The 12,812-nt window shown below is 36.5% G+C and overlaps 1 protein-coding gene across 2 annotated transcripts in view; it reads left to right on the forward strand.

Moving 5' to 3' along the window:
- The first annotated feature begins 6,302 nt into the window (after nucleotides 1-6,302).
- The window catches only part of thraa (thyroid hormone receptor alpha a), a 35,748-nt gene continuing 29,238 nt past the window's right edge, over nucleotides 6,303-12,812 (forward strand). Inside the window, exon 1 of one of the 2 annotated variants that reach the window (XM_079887954.1) lies at nucleotides 6,303-6,646. The gene's annotated coding sequence lies outside the window, so the exon portion shown is untranslated. The remainder of the gene's footprint in view (nucleotides 6,647-12,812) is intronic. The other variant, XM_079887952.1, reaches the window with a different exon arrangement.

Below are 12,812 nucleotides of genomic sequence, written 5' to 3' on the forward strand. Positions count from 1 at the left end.
GGAAAAAATAAATACTATTGAAGTCAATGGCTACCGTCAACTGTCTGGTTACCAACATTCTTCTAAATATCTTCTTTTGTGTTCAACAAAAGAAAGAAACTCATACAGGTTTAGATCAATATGAGAGTGAGTAAATGATGACACATCATTTCATTTTTAGGTGAACAATCCCTTTAAGGCTACCTCAATATTTTGCTACGTTGAGCTTTCCTTCTACTCTAAAGAGTCCCCCAGTCTCTGTCACTGAAAAACACCACACTTTACTGCTGGGATGGTATTGTGAAGGTGATGAGCAGCGCCTGGTTTCCTCCATACATGATGTTTGGAACTGAGGTTCATCAGACCGGAGGATATTGTTTCTCACAGTCCGAGAGAGTACTTTAGGTTCATGTGTCTTCACTGAGGAGAGAGTTGAGTCTGGCCACTCTGCCATAAAGCATCAGTGGAGTGTTGGGGTGATGTTTGTCCTTCTGTAAGTTTGTCCTGTCTCCATATGTGATCATGGAGCTCAACCATCAGCTTCTTAGTCACCACTCTGACCAAGGCCGTTCTCCATCGATTAAGGCTCAGTTTGACCAGTAGGAAGAGTCCTGGTTGTTCCAAACTTCTTCCATTAAAGATTATGGAAGCTACATGCTTCTGTGAACCTTCAATACAGCAGATTTTTTTGTAGTCTTCCACAGATCTGTCTTAATACAATCCTTTCTTTGAGCTCTACAAGCATGTTTGAAGCTAAAGTAGTTTTATCAGCGATAGCAAAATACAGGTCAGTTTCAGATTTCTATAGCTGTTATCAGCTGTGCCTCTGTAGTGTAAATCTTGAATGTTCTTTAGCGTAAACCACATGTAAACCTTGTATAATTAAAGACTAGGTTGAGATTAGGAGTTAAGCATTGAGCATGTGAGAACAAGACCAAAGACAGATGCACATACGCACATAGTTGAATCGCTGTACTCCTGACATACAGATCTCTTGTTGCTTGTGTTTGAAGGTCTTTGAACCTCCATCAGAGTTTCACAATGAAGTGTGCGCATTATTATCTAGCTGATTCGAGCAATATGAGGAAATACATTCAGCTTTATAAGCATGAGCAAAAGAATAGCATGTGTAATGAAATAACTGAACAAGTATTTTAAAAACAAGCAAGCATTTCTAAAGAAGGGTGAAATATTTGCAGCTGTCCATGTCAAGAGATTAAGGGAGAACTTGTCCTGAAAGGCTGTCCTTGGTTTAATGTTTACTTCAACAATTCAATTTCACTTCAAGTACAAATGTGTATTGAAGTGGTTTTTTTCAACTCTGAAATGTGGCATTTAAACAGAAAAAGGAAAAGGTTTTTTTTTTTCCCACGCTCGATTCTAATTGGTCAACTCAATCGCAACATTCAGTGGTCAGATGTTTCCTAATATTTTCAGTTTTTCATGGTCTGCTGATCAGTCTGCTCATCTGGGTAACTGCAACCGGCACTACTTTCTTGTATCATACCATGCACTCGTGCTCTTTTGTTTCATACAAACGCAACTGCCATCTTTAGTTTATTTATCATAATGTGACCTCAGAGGACTTAAGTAAACTGTTTCGTAAGTTTTAATGGATTATCTAAAAAAAAAAAAACTTAAATGTTAATTGAATTTAGTTTATTTTAAGATAATGACCGGCTGACATGATATACATTACATAACATCATTAGAACTAAAAATGAAATTTTATTAAAAAAATAAAGCTTTAGCTTCTCACTGTTAAGGAGAGCAAACCATCATCACTTCTTTGCATATATTAATATTAATGAAAATCATATTTTTGACAGGAAGAAATGGAAATAGCTTTGTTATAATAGCATATAGTTCTGAAGCATGCAGATGACTTTACAACACACACACACACACACACACACACACACACACACACACACACACACCACCCTCTTCAGAAGTGTGTCTAACACTTTCATGTGCCTGTGCCCTTGCCCTGTGGTGATGACTTTGATATGTGCTTTTATGGGATCAGTGGGAATAGGATTTCGCATGGTTATTATGACAGAGACCTCCCCATTTCTCTGATCCGCACTCCAGTCCTCTTCTTCTGCATAATCCCCACATGTTCTACTTCAGCCTTCATTTCCCTGCTGGTGGGAGGCCCAGAGAAACATTGAGAATGTTGTCTTCAGCATCCAGTTCACCACCAGATCATATCAGATAAGAGCACTTCATTGAAACTAATCGGTTGTTCACCTTATGTTTGTCCATACAGTCATATATTAAATAAATCTATAATCTCTTTACTATTCTTAAAGATTTGGAAATGACTTGACTGAGCTTTGAGAAGCAACCACCGATCACTGGAGGCAACCCAGTAAATCACAGTTTGGGCTAATACTAATTATTAGGTCTTGTTGGGTTTTCATTGTTGTCTAATGAGGCTTTACGCCAATATCATTCCTAAACGTCATGTTATTTTATTTCTGCATCATGTTCTGCAGACCAGGTGACCAAGTAGAAAACAGTGTGTGGTGAACCTGTGTATTATAAACTTCAGACAGTTGAGTGCCTGCCTCATCTACAGAATGGAGAGGATTTCAGACATGCAGCTCCCGCACTGCTGAACAGCACATTTTATGCACTATAAACTGAATGAGTGTTGCCTTATTGTTCCGTCACAGTAAAGTCACTCTCCCAAACTTTCAGCCTCTCGGGTTCTTTCTGGCGGAATGAGCTGACATCCTCCACCTGATCTGCTGAGACCATCACTTCAATTTGGCATGAGACGGAAGTTGCGATGGTCTTTTCATCCCTATTGTGACATATATCCGAGTGAAACGTCTTGTCGAACAAGGAAAAGTGAAGGGTGGGTCTTGATTTTGTCCATCGGGAATTGATTGGATCATTGGATTGTTGTGGTTTTGCTATTGCTGTGATGCCATGTGAGTGACAGGTTGCCCCGCCCTCACGCCAGTAAACACGTGATCAGAGAAGAGAAGTCGCTGTAAGTTATTTTTATTAAAGATGATGAGGGTACATTAATAATAATAAAAAAGATATGCACAGACACATTTATTTTAAGAAATACTGCAATATTCCATAAAAAATAAAAATAGTCAATTTTACTTTCATGGTGACTTGCATGGTGACCACCCCTCACATTTAAACCAATGCACTTACAAACACACACACAAAAAAACTTTTCTTCCTGATCTAGTTGTCAAATAAACCTGACATTGTATATTACAAATAATGCAAGTCACTTTGGATAAATGTGTTTGCTAAAATGCATAAAGGTAAATGTAAATAGTGTATTTTTACATTGTGTGGTATTACAATTAATAAACACTAAGAAATGAATAAAGACATACACAGTATTGTGCATCTTTCAGCCTTCATTTATAGTTTATAATGAAACACGTGCCTAAACCCAGATATTTTAATCACTTACAAACTCTCATACTCCTCATATACAGCACAACGCACATTTGCAGCAGCTGTTCAGAAACAGATTAGATTCACTGAATGAATCAGATTCACCTTCAGAGGAAGAGCAATCATTCTTCAGACAGAACAAAGCAACCAGTTCAAGAGAGTATTAACAGAGAAAAGTCTTTTTAAATAAAGTGATGTTTCACACACTGGCCCTATTAGGTTTTCATTGCAATATGACTGCAAAGAGACAATATCTGAATGTGAACAGTCTTTATCCTGGAGAGTTTTCAGCACAATGGAGTTCAGCCGCAATTTTTAAAACCAGCAGGGAAAATAAGTTCTGACTGAAATAAAGCACTGGTGAGCAATGGTGGTCTCATTCTCACTGTGAATTAATGTACAAACCAATACCCCACAGCCCAGTTCACTAAGAACTCTGTGCCGTTCCTCTACATTGGCACACAGTGAGCAAGGATTCTTAAAGGAGAACTCCGGTCAATTTTAACATTGAGCTCATTTTTTTGTACATTTGGAGTGCTGTCAATACAGAGAACAACGTCAAAAATCGGTGTTGCCTACACCGTGTTATCCTCTTTTTAAAATTTGCACCCTGTTGACTTCAATGGGGCAAGTACTAAACCTGCATTTAGCCTCTTAACATCCTTGATGTGTCATTACAAGTGCACAGAAAATGTGAGTGATTCCTTCTGAGTGAACACGAGTGAGTCTGACTGCAGTAGATGTGAAAGATATGTATAAAAATGATGTTATTTAAGCCAGCGCAAATACCTTTGTTTACATCCTGTTTTCCGGTTGAAGTCCAAAGTAGTCGATTGCAGAGTTCACATGCGTGATCATAGGTATTAAACCTATGCGTGTGAACTCTGCAATCGACTACTTTGGACTTCAACCGGAAAACAGGATGTAAACAAAGGTATTTGCGCTGGCTTAAATAACATCATTTTTATACATATCTTTCACATCTACTGCAGTCAGACTCACTCGTGTTCACTCAGAAGGAATCACTCACATTTTCTGTGCACTTGTAATGACACATCAAGGATGTTAAGAGGCTAAAAGCAGGTTTAGTACTTGCCCCATTGAAGTCAACAGGGTGCAAATTTTAAAAATAGAATAACTCGGTGTAGGCAACACCGATTTTTGTCGTTGTTCTCTGTATTGACAGCACTCCAAATGTACAAAATAATGAGCTCAATGTTAAAATTGACCGGAGTTCTCCTTTAAAGGAGAGACTGACAGAGAAGGGAATGGTCAGCCGGAGTAAATCAGCCGTGCGATACGATGTCCCCAAAGATTCATTAAAGCTATGGGTTTCAAATAAAGCAAATCCACTGCGACTGGTTCTCCAAAAGCATGAACTTTATGTGACAATTCAGAGTGAAACAGTGGGACAGATGTATTTATTCTGCTATTGATTTATGGTGCCTGTTGTCATTATTAATATGAATGAACTATATGCTACAGTTTCCATATAGAACTGTGTCGGCACTGCGTAACAGCCAGCAGGGTTAATTCTGTCTGGTTTATGGTTTTCACATGAAAACAAAATGACTTGTTTGACTTCTACATGTTGTTTACACCACACACACATTTATTTGTTGGACAACATGTCATTTGTATATTAATATATTAAAATGTTTTAAGAAATAATAATAATCAAGCATATGAATTTAAAACTAAAGGAATGAAAACATTCACACCTTCAAATGGTTTAAAACCATCAATCCAAATCCATATCCAAATCCATGAGCAAGCACATTAGTATTACACACAGAATCACTCTGCAGTGTATGAGCAGTTGCCCTCCATCATTCTCAACCCTCTCTTCCCATGTCCTGATTAAAAATGGGGATGACACCATTTCAACGACCTGTGAAACCACCAATGAGACCGAAAACAATTAACCAAACACCCTTGTTGTTTTTAGTGTCTGTACTTCACTGATCACTGCTGGACTCGAGCCATTAAAATGTTTATATTGAGAATGATCATGTCAATATTGCATTTAATAGTAATACTGTAGTTTATTTATGGTTCAAAAATAGATGTTTGCGATGATAAAAGTATAAGAAACTCAAATTAAATCTTATTTAAATTAGATTTTTGATTTTACTTGCACACAAAATATTTGTCAAATATATATATGTCAAATATATTTGAAGAAATACGTTAAGAAATATTTCTTACAAATATAGGCTAATTGATCATTATATTTTGAGCCATGAATATCAAGATGTTTTTCTAAGGTTGCTCAATTTGACCTGAACAAAATACCATTTCAAAAAGGTCAGAACACACTAACTTAAATTATTATTAAATTATTTTTAAAGAAATAAATTTGGCATAACATTTTATTATTATTTACTAACCTATTACTACGAGTAGTAAGCCATAAGCAGCGATATAATATTAAATAATTTAATATGTGAAAAAAGTAATTGAAAAAAAACCCCCGGACGTTTATTTTTTTTTACCCCTCTCATCATTTTCGACATTAAATAATAAAATAATTTTTAATTCAGGTTCTTAAACAATTTTTTTTTTTATAAATATTATTTACAGTGTATTTTTGAATACTTAGCCTGATAGGCTATTTTTTTTAAACTCCAAAAAATAAGGTTCACATCACAGGTGTTAAATTTAAATGTTTGTCTTTTGATCACAGAAGAGGAAAATGTAAGCCCTCTCTGAAAAAAACAAAATTTAAAATTAAAAAAAAATCTCTATTGGCAATTCCTACAGCAAAAGAGGTTTGAATTGGCATGCTGCAATTCTGTAGGCACTGGCAACCACACAGCTGTCTCAGGAAGTACTTTCAAACACAGGGTCATCCATCTCACATAGGGTTAAAAGGTTTAAGCTGTTGTGAACCTGTAGAGAGCAGCATTTGATACAATCACATACTTCTATACTATCAGCTCTTCCTTACAGTAAAGGGGGCGGAGCGATTATAGTAAAGCTCGTGCATTTTCCTGTCGTGGCAGCCGAAACATAATCGTTTTTACACCAAACAAATTATCTACTAACTGCTTCTAAGGGGATATATTCCGAATATAGGCTATTATTTTAACTAGTTCCTAGCGGTTTACAAGCGTATGTTCACGCTGAACAGCGATTCGCGACGAAGACCGCTAGTTAGGAGCCTGGTGGGACTTCAGTGTACCATTTCGCTTTTTTTGGAAGCAGGCTGTCTTTATTCATAAGGAAGTGGGTGAGTAATTGTCCTGCTGTCCTCTGGTCAGCTGTCGTGTTGAGCTTCTCACTTCAGAGGTGTCCGCTTATGGTGCGCGCGAAAGCGCAGAGCTGTCAAACATCTGCGCCGTCGTCGCGCTGCCGCGTATGTTTTAAGGCTCTGCACTTTGCACGCGGCATTAGAGGACACCAAGTGAGTGCTACTTACAAAGTTCGGTTTAGCACACACAAAAAAACAACTAGTTAACTAGTTCCGGTTCTTGTGGCTTGAAAACAGAGACGTGAATTGAAGCATTATGAAATGTACAGTTGATTGCACTCGAGAGGATTGGCGCCGGCGCGCGAGTTGTTCACCTCCCAGGTGTCATGTAGAAACATTTAATTCGTGAGAGTTAACATAGGCTACAGTTAAGATCATTACCAGTAGCCTAAGACTTTTGTATCACTCCAAAGTGCTTTATTTTGCGATGTCTAGAAGAATGTACAACCTTAAATAGGCCTACAATACATGTATGGACGTGAAATAGGCTATTGAATGAAGTTAAAATGGTTTTATTAAATAGTTCACCCCCCCCCCCCCCCCCCCCAAAAAAAATCTGTCATCATTTACTCACCCTCATGTTGTTTCAAAGCTCTGTATGAGTTTCTTTCTTCTGCTAAACACAAAATAAGATATTTTGAAGAACCAAACAGTTGATTTTTTCCCCCATACTATATGGAAGTCGAGGGGTCAACTCTTTGGTTACCATATTCTTCAAAATATCTTCTTTTGTGTTCAACATAAGAAATGAATGCATGAATGTTTGAAACAACTTGAGGGTGAGTAAATTATGACAGAATTGTCATTTTTTGGTGAACTATCCCTTTAACTTAAGATCTTTTAAATGCAAAGGACCCTTAAATATGATCATCCTCGTGAGAGGGACCTCCTCCTGAATGTTTTTTTTTAAAGGCATCAATATAGTTTGTTGTATAAAAATCTAATTTATAATGTGAAAAATGTATATTACTAAATATGTAAAAAATGATTTGAAAAATATTTAGTTTCTATTAAGTTACATTATTGTGTTTCTTTTTTTCTACTCCTTATAGTAGCTACTGTTAGATGTATTATGTATTTACTATTTCATTGTAATCAAATTATTGTAATAACATTTTTACCCCTGTATTAACTTGTTGAGAACAGGAGCACAGCTGTGTACTAAGAAACAGGTTTACCGGATGAGGGGTCAATTGTACGCTATTGCCCTGAGCAGCCGCCATTATTCAGAAATATTTGAGCTGTCGTGATTGACCAATCAGAATCAAGTATTTTACAGAGCAGTGTACTGAAGGTGCATGTTTAATGACTTGTCCTTGATTTTACTTATGTTATTTGTATATGTCGGTGGACTTTTCACCCTCTGATGAGTTTTGGCAGTTTATGCATGGGTGGCGAGGAATAAATAAATCCTTTCACCTTGATAGAGGTTCATCATTCAGCAGTGCAGTTTTACAAGGCTTGGATTTAAAGGCTCCTTTGGAGAAATCTGTCAGTTAAACATGCAATCATGGTATAATCCACAGCAGATGATGTTGCCTCAAACTTAAATAAACTCAGAATCGGAATGTAAATTACGAATTACTATTTGTAGGCTATTGTTGCTATAAGCCTCAACCGGCCAACTGATCTATTGTTTAATCCAACCGCAGTTATTGCAATAATAATACTAAGCTTCAGTTATGAAAACAACAACAATAAATAATAAAATATTATATTACTATAATAATCAGGTGGGCAAGGTTAAAGTTGGCATGAAACGGAAGTGGCAATAGACTTTTTTTTTTCCTATTGTGATGCCTATGGAGTAAAATGGCTTCTCGAACAAGAAAAATGTAGGTCGGCTGGGCGGGACATGACTTTCTTCATCAGGAATTGATTGGATCGTTGGATGGTTGTGGTTTGCTATATTTTGCTATATTTTTATATTTTGGGTATTTTGATGAAATATTATGAGGACTAATTTATAAAAAATTAAAAAATGAAGTGCATGGGTAAATCTTATAATACATAGCCTACTGCAATATTCCATCAAAAAAAAAAAAAGAATTATCCAGTTTTCCAGAGAAATATATTAATCTAACATTTGTGAATATTTTCATATTTAATAACTATTAGGCCTAGTAAGCATTCTACCCCCTTTGTTTACAAAATCATTGTAGGAAATTTGAGATTTCAAGTATAGGCCTAATGTGAATGGCGACTTCTTAATGTGTGCATAATTAAATCGCCAATCGAAATTATTCGTGATAAACAGTCAGGCAAAATGTCATAGCGGATGCAACACGGCTTTGGATAAGAGCATACAAGCTTGGTCAAGAGGGGCTAAATAATTCAGTGCGCAATGGGAACACGTGCGTCCTTAAAGAACCTAGACTGTGGAACATATGCGATAAACAGCCCGTCAGCTCCAGTCTTCCTAGGGTTTCTGCTTCAGACACCGCGAGGACACTGTTTACGAGTATAGGCAGGCACACTTCAGCGCGACTCTTGGGCCGATGTGACCCGTGGGACGCCGTGTCTTGCATTTGGGTGTCCTGCTCACTGTGCGCTTGTGAGAACGAGCGAGGTAGTTAAATAGTTCAGTTGCATAAGAGCCCAGCTGACGTCCCGATCTGCATTCATTACATGTTGACGTCAGAGCTGCTGTCTCGGGAGCGCGCTGCAGGTCATATGAGGGAACTTGCCTGCTTCACTCTCTTGTACTGTCTGAACATAATGTACGGATGAGTTATTCTCCGTGTTTTAAGCAGTCGTTGAAAGCTTACGATACAAAATGGTGCCCTGTTTGTGTTCTATTTACAGTAGGCTACTTTATTTTTAGTGCCCTATTTGCAGCGGGTTTCTGAGTAAACTGATTTAGCTCCGTGATCGTTTATAGCTTAGCAGTCATTTCTTTACGTGCCTGAAGCATGTAGGACATGGATTACACCTTCGGATGAAGGATGAGACGTTAAAGGGATAGTTCACCCTAAAATGTTAAATTATCCCATTATTTACTCACTCTCAACCTCAAGCCATCCTAGGTGTATATGACATTCTTCTTTTTAGACAAATACAATCCGAGTTATATTTAAAAATATCCTGGCTCTTCCGAGCTTTATAATGGCAGTGAATGGGAGGCCAAAATTTGAAGCCCAAAAAATGCCTCCTGAAGCGAAGTGATGCATTTGTAATTGCGATCTTGTAATTACGGTTACGGTTACGACATGGCATGGACGCAGTATGAGCTTGTTGTTTTGATTCGTTTGGTTTGCTTTTGGCGCTCGGCTGTTTGTCTACAACTTGCGAAACACGCTGATGACGTGTGATGTCTGCGCGAGCATCCATACATGATGACAGACAGGTAGGACATCCTATCATTGCATTCGGACAGAATGCAATGATTGGACAAAAACGGTTTTGGTCCTGAGATTTCCACAGAAGATATATGTACATGTTTTAATATTTAGACCACTTCTATTATAGATTACTGAATCAGTATGTGAAGAGAGTTTCAACCAGTATAACAAAAAGGGTTTATAAAAAATGGCCTACCCTATATCTTCAACATCATGATTTTACGTAAAGCTGCTCTGAAAGAATATGAAAAGCGCTATATAAATTCATTTGACTTCTAATGAAAAAGCTTTTGTTAGAATGTGTAGTCCTCTGTCAATGGATACTTTTTGTCTTGGCAAATTTCACTTCAATCAATGTTACTTTGTTTTCTTAGTGTAATCATTAGATTGTACAGTAGTTGCACGATTGTAATGAATGCTCAGACACATATATCTCTTAAGTTCAGTATTGTTTCAATAGATCAACCTATATTCCCATCAAAGCTCTTCTCCAATCAAAAAACAAAGACACATGCACTTAATTTTCTCTGCATTATTGAACCACAAATTGTGAGAAGGTGAGAATTTAGTGTCATTTTGATTTCTGCTCACTGAAAAGCCTTTGTTTTGTTCACAACCACTGTGCTGTGAGTGAAGTCATCGTAATCAGTTCCTTTCTCTCAGATCCATCACTATGTAGTATGGAAGTCAGTGACAGATATGGGCCTATGTACACTAATGGTCAGTGAGTGTCTCCTTCTAAACCACATAGGTCTGACCTTGAGACAAGAGTTAACAGCTATCATCAGTTTTTATCTCAGCAAATCTTAATTATTATATTAACAGAGTTGTGGTCACTACAAATAAGGATCTGCTTTAGTTTTGATATAAGTGTGGAACATAAAATGATATGATCAAATTATTTACATCCTTGATCATTTGCAGTTGAGAGTTTATTGTTATATGAAAACATACACTACCATTCAAAATATTTGTTTTATGCTTTTGAAAAAAGTTCAGCAAGGCTGCATTTATTTTGGTAGTAAAAAAATGTATTACAGTGTAAAATAACTGTTTTAAGTGTAATTTATTCCTGTTGTGTCAAAGCTGAATTTTCAGCATCATTACTCCAGTCTTCAGTCATATGATCCTTCAGAAATCATTCTAATATGATGATTTGCTGCTCAAGACACATTATTATCAATGTTGAAAACAGTTGTGCTGCTAAATATTTTTGTGGACACAGTGATTTTTTAAAGGATTATTTGAGGTATAGAAAGTTCAAAAGATCAGCATTTATTTGAAACATTATAAATGTTTTTTCTGTTACTTTTGATCAATTTTATGCATTCTTCCTGAATAAAAGTATTAATTTCTTTTAGTGTTTAGTATTGCAGCTCAAAACATTATCCCAAAAAGTCCATCCTAAAGTCTTTGTGCCAAAAAAGTCAATACGTAAAGTCAATTTTTAACATTTAACATTCTTTCATGTAAGAATGACAACTTTATTTTGTACAGTGTTATTGTATACCACAATGAGAACAAGAGCACCAGCAGCCCAACACCTTTAACAGCTTCAAAGGTCAAAATTTCATGCAAATAAGATGTGATGACATTCCTAGCAAATTTATGAAAAAGTGATGGTGGTGATGGGTGATGATCCACGTTGTGGAAATAAGTGCACTGTGAACTTTAATCAGTCATGAGATATCAAAGATGTGAGGCTGCTGTGTTTTATGGGATAAAGCACTCATGGTATAAGCGGTAAAGTACAAGAACAGAACTGATAGACAATACTCTAAAACAATTTTTTTTAATCTATCATAGCACATGCTAAATGTAACTTATTAGCATGTCATTTTAATAAACAATAATTTGTCACTAGCATTAGCTCAGTCATTGCTTATGTAGTGTATCAATGTATGTCTTCAGCACAACTCTTTTAATTTGAATTTTTCTAATAAAACATAACAGCATTAAACAATAACAGGTCTTTCTCTTCCCTAAAACACATAAAATAACACTTAATTTCAACATTTACTCTCCTTATCCAGATCCTATACAACGCGTGCTGAACTAGAAACCCATTACCCAAGTTATCAAGACAATTTCATTAAGTTACAACTACAATCTATTAACACAGAGTTTAAATTACACACAATATTAAGTTAATGTAATGATCAACATTATTATGTCAGCTGAACTCAACAAAATAATGTTTGCAACCTAAAAGGTTTAATTAAATCAATTAATAATAAATTTGAACTTGTGATCATGCATTTTATTTAAGTTGTGGTAACAGGAGGTCGTCCCCTGAATTACTTTTTAGAGCAGTAAAAATCTAAGCTGATCTATAAATCTAAATAAATATGTTCTAGAATGATTTCTCATATTCCTCATCAGACATTTAATAATGAAGAATGGCTGTCTTATTTAGGTCATTTTTGAAAAACAGAAAAACATCCTGGGTCATAAGACTTACGTTCTCATTATGTAGATAGATCTAAAATATGTGTGATTAGTCACTCAGTTTACTTTGTAAACAGATTTCAGGTTTAATTTCAAAACTGTTCTTGGGAATTCATGATTTATTTGATCACAACACATGAAGGGCCCTATCTTGCACCCAGTGCAATTGACTTTGTACACCGACCGACGCATGTATCATTCCTATTTTGCACCCGCGCACAGCGGACTTTTCCCTCCACAGACGCACGTCGGTTAACTAAGAAATACACTTGGGGGCGGTTCAGCGCAAAGAGGAGGCGTGTTCCGGCGCAAACGTTCCCTGATGCTATTTTGCAGGTTTAGAAAACAATTCCGCC

This window comes from Squalius cephalus (assembly GCF_949319135.1).
Source record: "Squalius cephalus genome assembly, chromosome: 1".
NCBI lineage: Eukaryota > Metazoa > Chordata > Actinopteri > Cypriniformes > Leuciscidae > Squalius > Squalius cephalus.